At 48.9% G+C, this 13,262-nt stretch overlaps 1 protein-coding gene across 1 annotated transcript in view; it reads right to left on the reverse strand.

The window, feature by feature from the left end:
• LOC147736804 (uncharacterized) overlaps nt 1–4,317 on the reverse strand; it is a 113,911-nt gene extending 109,594 nt beyond the window's left edge. Inside the window, exon 1 of the mRNA XM_086953822.1 lies at nt 4,193–4,317. The gene's annotated coding sequence lies outside the window, so the exon portion shown is untranslated. The remainder of the gene's footprint in view (nt 1–4,192) is intronic.
• Nucleotides 4,318–13,262: the final 8,945 nt, after the last annotated feature.

Genomic DNA, 13,262 nt, shown 5'->3' on the forward strand with positions numbered 1-13,262 from the left:
CGTAAAAAACTCAAGAAAAATGTTTAGGTTAACAGCAATGACCTAATGTTTAATTTACATACTGCATGATGATTTTAATACAATGTCTCAAGATGTATCTCCCAACATTGACTAAACAAGTCTGTTTTTCCAGCTCCGAGGACGATCAAACACCTTGAATCTGTTGTCACTGTCTATTACGTAGAGGTGTGTCACATGATATTGTATAAACACTGTGATTTGCATTGCACTCGTACTCGTGAACCAGGAGGTTGCCTCCGAAATGCGCCGAGTGACTTGGCTTAAAATAAAAACACACTGAAAAGGAATACTTGTGGCCCTGGCATAGTTTGTGGGATACCGGCAAAACGATTGTTGTTGAGATTTGGGGTTTGCGACACCGCCAAGGCCCGCCACTGAAAGCGGCTCGGATTTAGCTGTAGGTTTACACATATATAGAAGTTGAGATGGACAAGGCGGGGGAAGAGAAATAAAGAGAAAGTTATTCGATTTTCACAAATGCGATGGCGAAAATCCTGAGATCGGTGCTTTGAATTTCTATGCTGCAGCAGGAATGCCTATTGTGAAAGGAGATATATTTGTAATTACAAACATCTATATACACTTTCAAGTGCTTTATGTATAAGTCTTTTTATTTCAATGTTATGCACTAGTCCACTAAACGTAGAACACATAACCCATAACAGGATTTCCTGCAATGGGAGTAACAAGCTGACTGGACAGCCACATAAAACCTTTTTGCAAGAAAAAATATAGACTCAATCGCAAAAAGAAATATCTTTATCAATGTTTGTTTAAGCTTCTTTGATAGTACTTGGCTGGTGGACTCTAGTCAGCTTGGGCTTTAGATGCTGTTGCCGGCCACGGGTTCTGAAGGCTTAACACGATTAAATATTTTTGGGGCATCACACGGACTTCAATGACTCTAAAAGCAGTAATACATTCAAGTGCATTCCAAATAGGGAGCCCCAAATATGTGTTGCCCGGGCCCCACAAATCATTAGTATATCAACGAACTAGAAGGCAGCTTCATATGCTAGTTATGAATAAATCAACCACCTCACTTTAGGGAACAAAGTCCGGATATCAAAGGGTTCAATGTACAGAACTGTGGAGAAAGGTGCTTAATAAAGACATGAATTCTGAGAGAAGAAACTAATATTGTTCTGTAAAAATATGCTTTTGTTTCCTCCTTATATCAAGGAACAGGAGCATAAACCTGTCAACCGTGTTGGGATTGGGGTGAAGTGTAATAAGAACAAGGAGTATCCCAACTGGTATTATTCATAGGCAATTAATAAGGATATGCATACAACATTATCCACAAGGAGACTCTATTTGATTATAGCATGTGCTCATGGCATCATTTATATAAACAGTAAATTTGGAAAGGAAAAGTAAATTACAGTTGTGACAGCACTGTACTACATAAATAAAAAGCAATTGTGGCAACCCAAATTGCACATGGTGCTCGTGGTTTGTGAGTGAAGACCGAAGTAGTGACTCAGGTGACAATGTGAACAGCGTGGGCGGCGCAAGGTGACTGGTGCAGAAATATATACAGTGAATAATTGGCACAGTATGGTTCCGGATGGTTAGAAGAGTTCGTTTTGACTTCAATCCAATTTTACTGTTCGTGAACCACTCTGAGTAAAGCGCCTATGGCTGCGCTGGTGTGTCGATGGCGTTTCGATCCACATGAATTGGGATCATCATCAGGACTGGGTTGGGTTCGAAGGCAGTGCTGGATCCGTGGCCCGGGGTCATAAATCGCCAGAGTCTGGGACGTCTGTGGGGTGGCGGTAGAGGTGGTATCTGCGAGCGATCAGCTGAAATCCGTCCTTGGAGTCGTCATGCGTGGATTCGGCGAGGAATGCGGAACAGGACGCTCATTCACGTGGGAAGGACGAGGTCCAAGGGGCCCAGGGGCCCATTCCGTAGTGATCGGTCTTGAGAGACTGAATCTCTGGCTGGCATGGAGTCGGCACGAAGCTCGGACAAGGCTGGCGTTTAAGAAAGTGAATTGTGATGTAGTATCATGCGATGTAATGCCTGCGTTGTAAAGGATTTTGCGATGCAATGCCTGCGTTGTAAGTGTAGTGTGATGTAATGGTTGCGTTGTAAAGGTTGTTTCCCATTCTGAATATAAAGGAGTTAAGACCACACACTGAGGCCACACTAAATCTTTGATGTATTATAACAAGGTCACAATGTCACCCCCTTGCACAGTGCAACTCAAGTCCTGAATTTCAGCAAGGATACATAGCATTCTGGCACACGTAACTTGAATCTAAACACTGTTAATATGGGTGTTTAAATATCATAATGCACTGTTCTTTAAAGAGCCATGGCTAAATGAAGGGATTCATATATAACAGTGGGCCATGTCGTCTCACAATTAAACATTACACATACACCTGCAGGCTGCATCCCCTGATGATGTTGTGAGGTCAGTACACCTGCAGGCTGTGCCCCCTAATGATAATGTGAGGTCAGTACACCTTCCCCCTGCACCCCCTGATGATGGTGTGAGGTCAGTACACCTGCCCCCTGCACCCTCTGATGATGGTGTTAGGTCAGTACACCTGCCCCCTGCACCCCAGCTGATGATGGTGTGAGGTCAGTACACCTGCCCCCTCTCCCCCCTGATTGAGGTGTGAGGTCAGTACACCTTCCCCCTGCACCCCCTGATGATAGTGGAGGTGAGTACACCTGCCCCCCTGCACTCCTGGTGGTGGTGTGAGGTCAGTACACCTGCCCCCTGCACTCCTGATGATGGTGTGAGGTCAGTACACCTGCCCCCTCCCCCCTGATGATGGCGTGAGGTCAGTACACCCCCAGGCTGAACCCCCTGATGACGGTGTGAGGTCAGTACACCTGCCCCTTGCACTCCCCTGATGATGGTGTGAGGCTGGTACACCTGCAGGCTGCAGCCCCCAATGATGGTGTGAGGTCAGTACACCTGCCCCATGATGATGGTGTGAGGTCAGTAAACCTTCCCCCTGCACCCCCTGATAATGGTGTGAGGTCAGTACACCTGCCCCTGCATCCCCTGATGATGGTGTGAGGTCAGTACACCTGCCCCCTGCACTCCTGATGATGGTGTGAGGTCAGTACACCCCCCTCCCCCCTGATGATGGCGTGAGGTCAGTACACCCCCAGGCTGAACCCCCTGATGATGGTGTGAGGTCAGTACATCTGCCCCCTGCGCTCCCCTGATGATGGTGTGAGGCCAGTACACCTGCAGGCTGCACCTCCCAATGATGGTGTGAGGTCAGTACACCTGCCCCCTGATGATGGTGTGAGGTCAGTACACCTGTCCCCTGCACCCCCTGATAATGGAATCAGGTCAGGACACCTGCCCTCTGCATCCCCTGATGATGGTGTGAGGTCAGTACACCTGCCCCCTGCACTCCTGATGATGGTGTGAGATCAGTACTCCCCAGGCTGCACCCCTGATGATGGTGTGAGGTCAGTACACCTGCCCCCTGCACTCCTGATGATGGTGTGAGATCAGTACTCCCCAGGCTGCACCCCTGATGATGGTGTGAGGTCAGTACACCTTCCCCCTGCACTCCTGATGATGGTGTGAAGTCAGTACACCTGCCCCCTACACTCCCTGATGATGGTGTGAGGTCAGTACACCTGCCCCCCTCCCCCTGATGATGGTGTGAGGTCAGTACACCTGCCCCCTGCACCCCCTGATGATGGTGTGAGGTCAGTTCAGCTGCCCCCTGCGACCCCCGATGATGGTGTGAGGGCAGTACACCTTCCCCCTGCACCCCTGATGATGGTGTGATGTCAGTACACCTTCCCCCTGTACGCCCTGATGATGGTGTGAGGTCAGTACACCTGTCCCCCTCCCCCCTGATGATGGTGTGGGGTCAGTACACCTGCCACCTGCATCCCCTGATGATGGTGTGAGGGCAGTACACCTTCCCCCTGCACCCCTGATGATGGTGTGATGTCAGTACACCTTCCCCCTGTACGCCCTGATGATGGTGTGAGGTCAGTACACCTGTCCCCCTCCCCCCTGATGATGGTGTGAGGTCAGTACACCTGCCCCCCTGATGATGGTGTGAGATCAGTACACCTGCCCACTGCACCCCCTGATGACAGTGTGAGGTAAGTACACCCCCAGGCTGTATTCACACCTCTTAGGTTGTACGATGGTTGTGAGAGGCTCACTTACCCCTGCAGTGTCTACAATTGAAACTGAAGGTAACTGCAGCCAGGGCTCCTCCTTCCACGGGACAGACAGGCAGACCCTCAGGATTCCTACTTCCACTGGACAGACAGACAGAACCTCAGGGCTCCTCCTTCTTCTGGACAGAGAGACAGATCCTCAGGGCTCCTCCTTCCACTGGACAGACAGACCCTCAGGGCTCCTCCCCCCTGGACAGACAGACAGACCCTCAAGGCCACTCTCCTCTGCAGGAGGCTGGGGCTCGCTGCTGGTGCTGACTCTGCCCCTCGTGACCCAGACATTATCACACTCACAAGCCTGAGGAGAGCTCGGCAACATCCGGTACAGACGCCGATTCTGCCGACGCTGACCCGGAAGCAGACATTATTGAGAGGGGAGTGGGGCGGGGCTTATGGTATCCTGAGAGGAGGCTTCATTCAGCCTCCGCTGCTGGTGCTGACGCTGCCCCCTTTGACCCGGACACTGTTCACCTCTCAGGCCTGAGGAGAGCTCCATCGGTGTTCTAACTAAAATCGCACCCCCGTCGTTTTGTACACCCCCTACGTCAGAGGGGTGCCGATTCATGCAGGTTCTGCCTGTATATTCGCGCTGCCCCATCTGGTTGTGCACCCTTTCCTTGCGCATGCGTGAACATGCCCACTACTACCACGGGCACTTGGAAGCCAGGAGGGCAGAGCATGCAAAGGCAGCGCCGCTGCTGAGGAGGTGGAAAGAGGCCTCTTCAGCAGCGCACCTGGCCGCACCATGCTTTACGATGCCCCTTGGTTCAGCCCCCCCTTCGGGGTAGTGATAGGGAATGGAGGCAGGGAAGGAGCTGGGCCAGCAGACCCCAAGTGTGGGGTCTGCTGAGTCATAAATGTCATCTTAGGAGTTCGGCAGGGAGGGACGGTGGGTCATTGAAGCACAGGCGTCGGTCACAGGGCCCTCTTTAACCTGGGAATTGTACCAGAGAAGAGAGGGGCTGTTACTGCATACTGTGAAGAGAGGAGGGGGTGGGGAGGGCTGCAGGAGCCCTGGGGCTTGGGGGGGATGAAGTGCCGAGGAACAGGGTGAAAGGGTGGGAGAGACGTGGACAGCTTGCAGGGGGTGCTGTGGAAAAATGTGCAGAAAAAAGCGCCTGCCACAAACTATACTTTTATATCACGAAAATGACGTTTGGTTGTCAACCTTGAGGACTAAACTTTATCTATGTTTGTATAATTAACAATTGAACTTTGTGAGGACATCTTCCTGTGGGAATTAAGTCGCCGCTTGCCCAAAAATCAGGACAAGAAGCACAGTAATTTTAATTTCCTCTAAGATCTTGAGGTATTGTCAAATAAAAGCATTGTTGGGAAATAATAACTGTAACATGGTTGTCACATGAAGACTGCAATTGGGAGCCCAGCCTTGCAAGCAGGGGCTGTCGTCATGAAGTGAACAATGGCCAAGCTCAGCAGAGGTGACCTACAGTGAGAGTGCAAAGCAAGTAACTCAGCGCCATGAAGAGATGGCTGAAGGTGGCACCTACAATGCTGCTCTCTTGTTTCAATAAGCCAGGATGTCTATTACTATGGGAGGGGGAGGGGAGGGGGGGGACTCTTTTCTGCATTGCTCTTTCCATTTATGACCCTGACAGGATTCCGCGGAAGCGTCTGATCCTCACATGCGGTTGGTCTAACACCGCTTACACATCGAGTTTGTCCAGAAAAGGGCAGCGTGTGCAGTATTTTTATTTCTACGTCTCGTTGCTATGATGAAGTCTGTTTTCGAAGGGGAAAGTGAGCGGCTGTCCACATCAGACAAGACCCATCCCAAGCCCAGAGGCCGCCGTGCCTTCGATATTAAAGTACAGATTCCTAGGTGATGACAGGTCCCAGGATGGGACTTCTTGCAGCCACAGGTGTAGTGACGTTTGGACACCACTCTCTCCCCTCAAATGTCTTATACGTGATAACGCGCCCGAGTCGGGCGGGAGACTCCCGATTTTTACAGCAGGAAATAAGAAACTTTTTGTTGCTTCACACCTGAAATTGCCTTCACTACAATGGAAGTCAGTGGAAAAAATACACTCCCCCGTATTTTCTACAAAACTTTCCTCTTCTCAAATGTTGGCAGATATGTCAGGTGCACGATTTTCTGGTTGCAGGAGAAATGTAGTGTTTGGTTTGGTGGCGCCTCAGGCAGCTGCCCCTATTGCATAGAAAGGGGCATGTATGTGGCTGCAGGTGAATTTAACTGGTTTTCGCCTTATGTGGGATGATGAAATGCGGAGGGTGGTCGACATAGGAGTTAAACCCTCTGCAGACATCTGTGTGCTACTTGGAGGTCACCGGCTCCACATATCTGGTGGTCCTCAGTCTGAGGTGATAGCGTGCCACTTGGGGTGTAAAGGCAACACCTGTTATTTACAGCATTACAAAAACGCAGCATCCATGATGACAAGCATCTTATGCCGAATCAAACATTGTTATTCGTCACTGGAGGTCATGTTGAGTTTTTTAGTGTAGGAGTATATAAGAATATTCAGAATCTGTAACTACTACTTGAGGTACACCGGCTATTTTACTCAGCTGAACATACTCTTAACCCAATTGCGTCCAAAAGGTGGACCCCATTTTATTCTGAAATTGATAAGGAAACAAACCCTTAGTAGCTTTAAAGGCACCTTTTTGGGCGCCTTTTATGGCTACGAACCCCTAGAGGTCATATGGTGGCATAGAGTTGTTACCTTGGCTAAGGCAAGCCTTTAGCTGTATCCAGGCCCTAATGTGACTGTGTCTGGCCAGCATCATGGATCCTTTTGTGCACCTTAAAAACCAGCATTGCAAAAAGCCAATACCAATAAATCTGGCTGTAATCTGTGAAGGTTTTCCAAGACCCTTTCTGCGTGACCAGGTTGGCATTTTTAATTATGCCACTACTGTTAGTTTTGTCAATACTTGTTTTGCACACAGCACACACAATTACAACACGGACCCAGATACAGCTAACATTTAACAAGCATTGGAAATGCAATAGGTCTCGGATTTATTTGAGTTAGAGCTAATGGCATTGTAAATGGCAATGTCTTTTAGCCATGTGTTATGGAGTGTATGCATGTGGTGTGTAGTGGAATTATGTGGGTTGGATTTGAGTTGTATCAATGGTGGCATGCTGCGCTTTAGATGAATATGTTTAAAAGTAAAGTGCACCATATTGAGATTGCTACAATAGTTAATTGTGGATGCGTTAACAATTGATGTGTGCACTGATGGCTGTTGGTGTGTGTGCCTGTAGAAATTGTGCACTGATGGCTGGTGGTGTGTGTGCCTGGTGGAAGCGTGCACTGACGGCTGGTGGTGTGTGTGTGTGGTTGTGTGTGTGGTGGTGAGTGTGAGGTGGTTTGAATGTGGTGTCCGAGTGTGTGTGTGGTGGTGTCTGTGTGTGTGGTGTATTTGGTCTTATGTGTGTGGTCTTATGTGTGTGTGGTGGACTTAGTTCCAGTTTTTGTACCCTGCACACTCACACACTGCCCCTACACACTCACACACTGCTCACCCTACACACTTACACAATGTTCACCCTGCATACTCACACACTGCTCACCCTGCACACTCACACACTGCTGTGAGTGTGTGTGTGGTGTTGTGTGTGTATGATGTTTGTGTGTGTGTGGTGTTGTGTTGCGTGTGTGGTGTGTGTCTGTGTGGTGTGTGTGTGGTGTGTGTCTGTGTGGTGTTGTGTGATCCTCTGTGAGACACCGGGGTCTGTAGTCTGGAATGGAAGCTTTGGTCAGATGGGGGAGCATGGAAATGTTGCGCTCCTGTGAAAGAGCTGGCAGGTGATTGGGGTCCCCTTAGGAGGCAAAGACTCTGAAAGCAGTGCCCCTTTCTTTAACACCACCACACCAGTGTGCCTCAAGTAACATGTGCCAGGTCTTCTACAACGCAGGGGCAGAGAGGAGAGGAGAGGCAGGACAACACAGGGGCAGAGAGAAGAGGCAGGACAACGCAGGGGCAGAGAGGAGATGCAGGTGCAGAGAGGAGAGGCAGGACAACGCAGGGGCAGAGAGGAGAGGCAGGACAACGCAGGGGCAGAGAGGAGAGGCAAGACACAATGCAGAGGCAGAGTGGAGAGGCAGGACAACGCAGGGGCAGAGAGGAGATGCAGGTGCAGAGAGGAGAGGCAGGACAACGCAGGGGCAGAGAGGAGAGGCAGGACAACGCAGGGGCAGAGAGGAGAGGCAAGACACAATGCAGAGGCAGAGTGGAGAGGCAGGACAACGCAGGGGCAGAGAGTAGAGGCAAGACACAACGCAGGGGCAGAGAGGAGAGGCAAGACACAACACAGGGGCAGACAGGAGAGGCAAGACAATGCAGGGGCAGAGAGGAGAGGCAAGACACAACGCAGGGGCAGAAAGGAGAGGCATCTGGAGGGGAGAGTTAACTAGGGGAAAGGGTAGGGACATGAGCGGCTTTGAATTGGGCCGGGGGCTAATGGGGACATTAGCAACATAAAAGGGAATTAAGAAGGTAGATAAAAAATGAAGTGAAATTAGAGAAAAGGTGGTGAGAGGAAACATACCAGAAAGATAGAGGTGTGCTATTGGAATGAGAGGGGGTGCTTGAGGCGTGGAAAGGGAAGGAAGAACATGGAAACTGGAAAACGAGAAGAAGAGCATTGGCAGGTGGAGAGGCAGTGATTCAGAAAGGTGGGTGCCTTTTACAGAGCAGGAGAGGGCAAGGAAAACTAGAAGGGAGAGCGGCACGCAGGGAAAGAACCCAATAGAGCTGAAATTGTGCATTCAGGAGAGCAGAGAAGGCCAAATAGGGAAGTGAGGGGCGGGGACAGGGAGGAACAGGACGGGAATGGGCAGAGCAGGCCTATAATATGGAGAAAAACATGCGCAGAAATATAAAAGGGCGGGGGAGAGACAGACAGGCAGAATAAAAAAAGAAAAGGTGGTGCGCGGTGGAAAATGTGCAATAGGGTAGATGGTCTCTTGTATCCTGGAGAAGATAGGGGAAGAAAAAGTGGAATAAGATACGGCTTGTGGTGAAGAGCAGGGCAGGGGGGAGACAGGGACGTGGAACTGGTGAGAGGAAAGGGGCAGTGTAGATCGCACAGAAGGCGAGGGGAGGGAGGATAAGCGAAATCAGTGGTGAGGGAAAGGGTTGCAGAGAAGGTGCTGAAGAGAAATAGAGGGAGAAGGGTGGTGGTGACCGGTGCGGGGGCTGGGGTTGGACAGGCGGTTAGGGAGGGGTAGGATTGAAGCAAGAGAAGCAGAGGGGTGGAAGGGGGCGAGAGGGAAGGAGGGCTGCAGCCCTGAAAGATACAGCTTTTTGTTTTACACTCAACATGTTAATTTTTAGAAATGTCAAGTATAGAACTCTCAAAAGGTAAACTTGGATTTGAGGTTATACACTAGGGCTTCATGAAAAGAAATACTCACAGGTAGACAAAAACAACACAGATAATTTTGGGTGGCAAGCACTTTTCAAAACGGCATCATGCTGAGCTCCGTGCACATGCTCTTGCTTTCAGAGATGCCCTGCATTTTGCTAGAGGAGCTTTCAGCTGGTCTCAATCAAAAGGTACCCTACAGTAAAAAAAGCTGGCCGCTGTTGAATACCATAGATTGACTAGAAACCATACAACATGCATAGACCTTCGTGTTGAATGCAATTTTTAAAAAAAATGGTCAGGTCGCAGACTACCAGAAACAGGAGGTGTTGTTTCTCAAAGGAAAAATCAACTCCAAGTCACCCAAAAATATAACTCACATGTAGACAAAAACAACACGGATACTTTGGGTGGCGATTATTTTTCAAAACGGTAGGCTGAGTTCCGTGAACATGCTCGCGCTTTCAGAGATGCCCTGCATTTTGCTAGAGGAGCTTTCAGCTGGTCTCAATCAAAAGGTACCCTACAGGAAAAAATGGAGTATGTATATTCCCAACAGAGACATGTACGTATATGGCTTTCGGGACCGCCTATCAGCACTTAGAACGTATATTGCCATAGAGACTGTGTTTATTTATAACAATGTCCATTATCGGGGGTGTATATTCACACTGGGGAGTGTGCATTATCATGGATAACGCCCATAATTGGGGGAACTGTAGGAGGGTGGATACCTGACTATGGTTACCCCAGATTTTTTGCCTTGTGTTTAGCTGGTTTCCTGCTATTCAGGGCCCAAGGCTATCTGCTCTCTATTTAAAATGGACTCCATGTACCCTAGGTGCATAACTAATTGGATATTGGGTCACCTTATCAGCCCCTGTACAGTGTACTATAGGCACCCAGGGCATAGGTGCATCCAAGGCCTACCAGGGGCTGCAGCATATCTTTTGCCTCCCCTGAGTGGCTATCCAAACTGACAACTGGCTGATCACTCAGCTGGGGCAAGGCCGTGTAATCACCCCTTGCTTAGATATAGTATACCTATATCTAAACCTATATCGAGACACATATATACCTATAAGTCACTCCTATGGCAGGCCTTAACAATCCTGGAGTCAGAGTGCTTGGTTTTATGTGAGATGGTGCTCTAGCATGAGCTAAGCCTGTCTGCAGCTTTCGGAGCGCAGTGTTTGCCGCCCGAGTACATATGTATACGTCTACACACCTGGCCCTCTCCCAGGCATTATGTGGGCATCGTAGCAACAACATAAAAATAAACAAGCATTGGCATAGCCAATAGTTCTCGCATTTGGGACCTTATAATCTGGCCTCCGGGGGCCCTGCTTCACCATTGGTGCCCCCAAGGTGGTCCCCAGGCCCAGGACGCTGGCCAGTGTGGTAGCAAAGTACGACTCAGGACCCCACTGCAAACGGGCCCCAATGCGATGTAGCTGTCCACGGTGCCACCCTAGGATCACCTCACCCCGCTCACTTCCGGGTTCCGGCAAAGTCCTGCTGGCCAACGCGGGCGCCGGGGGGAAGGACTGGGGCACCGGTCACCTCTCAGAGTCAGTCTCCCCCGTTCCGACCACCGGGCGCGGGAACAGTAATGGTCGTTGTGAGAAGTTGGCCTGGCATATGCTGTTCACTAGTTATAGTGAACACCTTGCAACAGTCCAATTCCACCCTTATTGTGTTAGGTTAAAGACAACCTTTAAAGAAAGCTATCCTAGTGGTAGCTGTGGAGAGCATCCTTCAGGGTAAGTCTTGATGAAGTGTTAAGCTTATTGTTTTACCATAGATAACCTCTTGAATAGCCAAATGAAAGAGTAGTTGGTTACCGGCAGTTGCAGCTTGTGCCATGTCACCCCCTGAGTAGGGTGGAATCATACTCCCCCTCCAGTACCGGAGTGGGGGTATGATTCCAAGATGTTTGACACCAAACACGACATTGTTTGGTGCAGCCATTCTCAAGATAGCATTTGACCGCGAGCTATATAATGCACTTAAGAGTATATGGTATGGCTGCACTATAAACAACCTCGAAATCGATATAACGAAAGTTGCAGAGGGGCTCTGCTCATGCTGAGGGTCCCCCTCACACATAACCATGCACCCTACCCTGTAGGATTACCAGGGCCCCCCCAGGGCGATGCTGGGCTCAGCGCCACCCACTGCTCAGCCCAGCTGCAGTAACACACCACGCTGCAGACCCTGTGCTGAACCAGGGGCCGCTCCGCCGTCTCATCTCACAACGTCTTCCACCGGGGCAGCGTTCACGGCCGGGCGAGGTATCCGTCTCCGAGCACCTCAGCCTTTACACTGCCACTCTGGAGCACTGATACACTGCACGCCAGGCCATAAAATTATTCATAATCTGTCCGGTGGGTGGCATGGCAGTTTGGTGGTCCTGGGCCAGTTGCATGGCATCCGTTTAGCGGCCGCCAAACTTGAAAACATCCTCCCAGTCTTTTTCAGTGTTGCAAAGCACATGGTTTGGACTGAAATCAAGAAAGGTATGTCCAGTTATGACCAATGTGAGTACGGAAACTTGGGAACTTATATCTATGATGTTCGATTGACTTTTGTCACACTTTTTCATTATTTTCAATAGAAATGGATGCCACAAAGTATCAAGAGCTTCTGGATTATGTAAGCCGTAATGTGTATCCTGAAGGTTTCAGTAAAATGAAGAAGAATGGATTACGTAGACTGGCTAAAAAATTCACCATTGACGGTACTCTAATTTTCCAACTATTGTTTTTTTTATTACAATTTAATTATAGACATTTTAAATCGAATTGGGTACTTGCTTGAAATGATCAATATGAATTGTAAATCATGTAGGTGATACATAAAAATCATAACTTTGGTGCTAACAACTATTGCATAGTACATTTAGTTTATTTATATACAATGTTATGGGCCTCATTTCGATGTTGGTGCGGCATAGGGACTCCCCATCCTAAAATGTTGCCTGTATGGATTATCATGTTCCCTCCACTCCCTGCCACAAGGGTGGCAGGGAGAAAGATTAGTGGCTCTTAGCGGGCCCCCATTCATCACTGGCCCTTTTGCTTGGGTTGGGCACCTATGGTGCCCCCCCAACATATCCCTGTACCAAGTGACAGTCACAGCATGGTGCCTGTCATGTAGTACATGGAGATGTTTCACATCCCTGTTTTCCATTGCGGCGTGTGCATCATGGTAGCTTGTGTTACGGCCGGTTGAGAAAAGGGAGGTTCAGACATGCATAGTTACTTAAAAATCTTTTGCATTGTCCCTTTGGTTTTTACAATAGATGGTAACTTGTTCTACACTGGTAAAGAAAAGAAGTCAAAAGTTGTCATTGGTGAAGAAGCTGCCCAAAAATTTTTTTGTGAATTTCATTCATCTCTCATTGGTGGCCATTCAGGAATTAACAATACCAAAAAAAGTATTAGCACGCGATTTTATTGGCCGAAGGTGACAATTGATTTTGATCAATTTTCTCTTCAATATTGATAAATTTGCAAGTAATATACTGCCATTAACTATTATGCCACATGCTAATCTTTTGTTATTTTACAGCACGTTGTCTAAATACGTGAATGAGCACCAAAACGACTGGGATTTATTTTTGGATCATGCATTGTTTGCTTTACGATCGAAGCCACATACCACAACAAAAGTTTCCCCTTTCCAACTT

This window comes from Lissotriton vulgaris, chromosome 1_2 (assembly GCF_964263255.1).
Source record: "Lissotriton vulgaris chromosome 1_2, aLisVul1.2, whole genome shotgun sequence".
NCBI lineage: Eukaryota > Metazoa > Chordata > Amphibia > Caudata > Salamandridae > Lissotriton > Lissotriton vulgaris.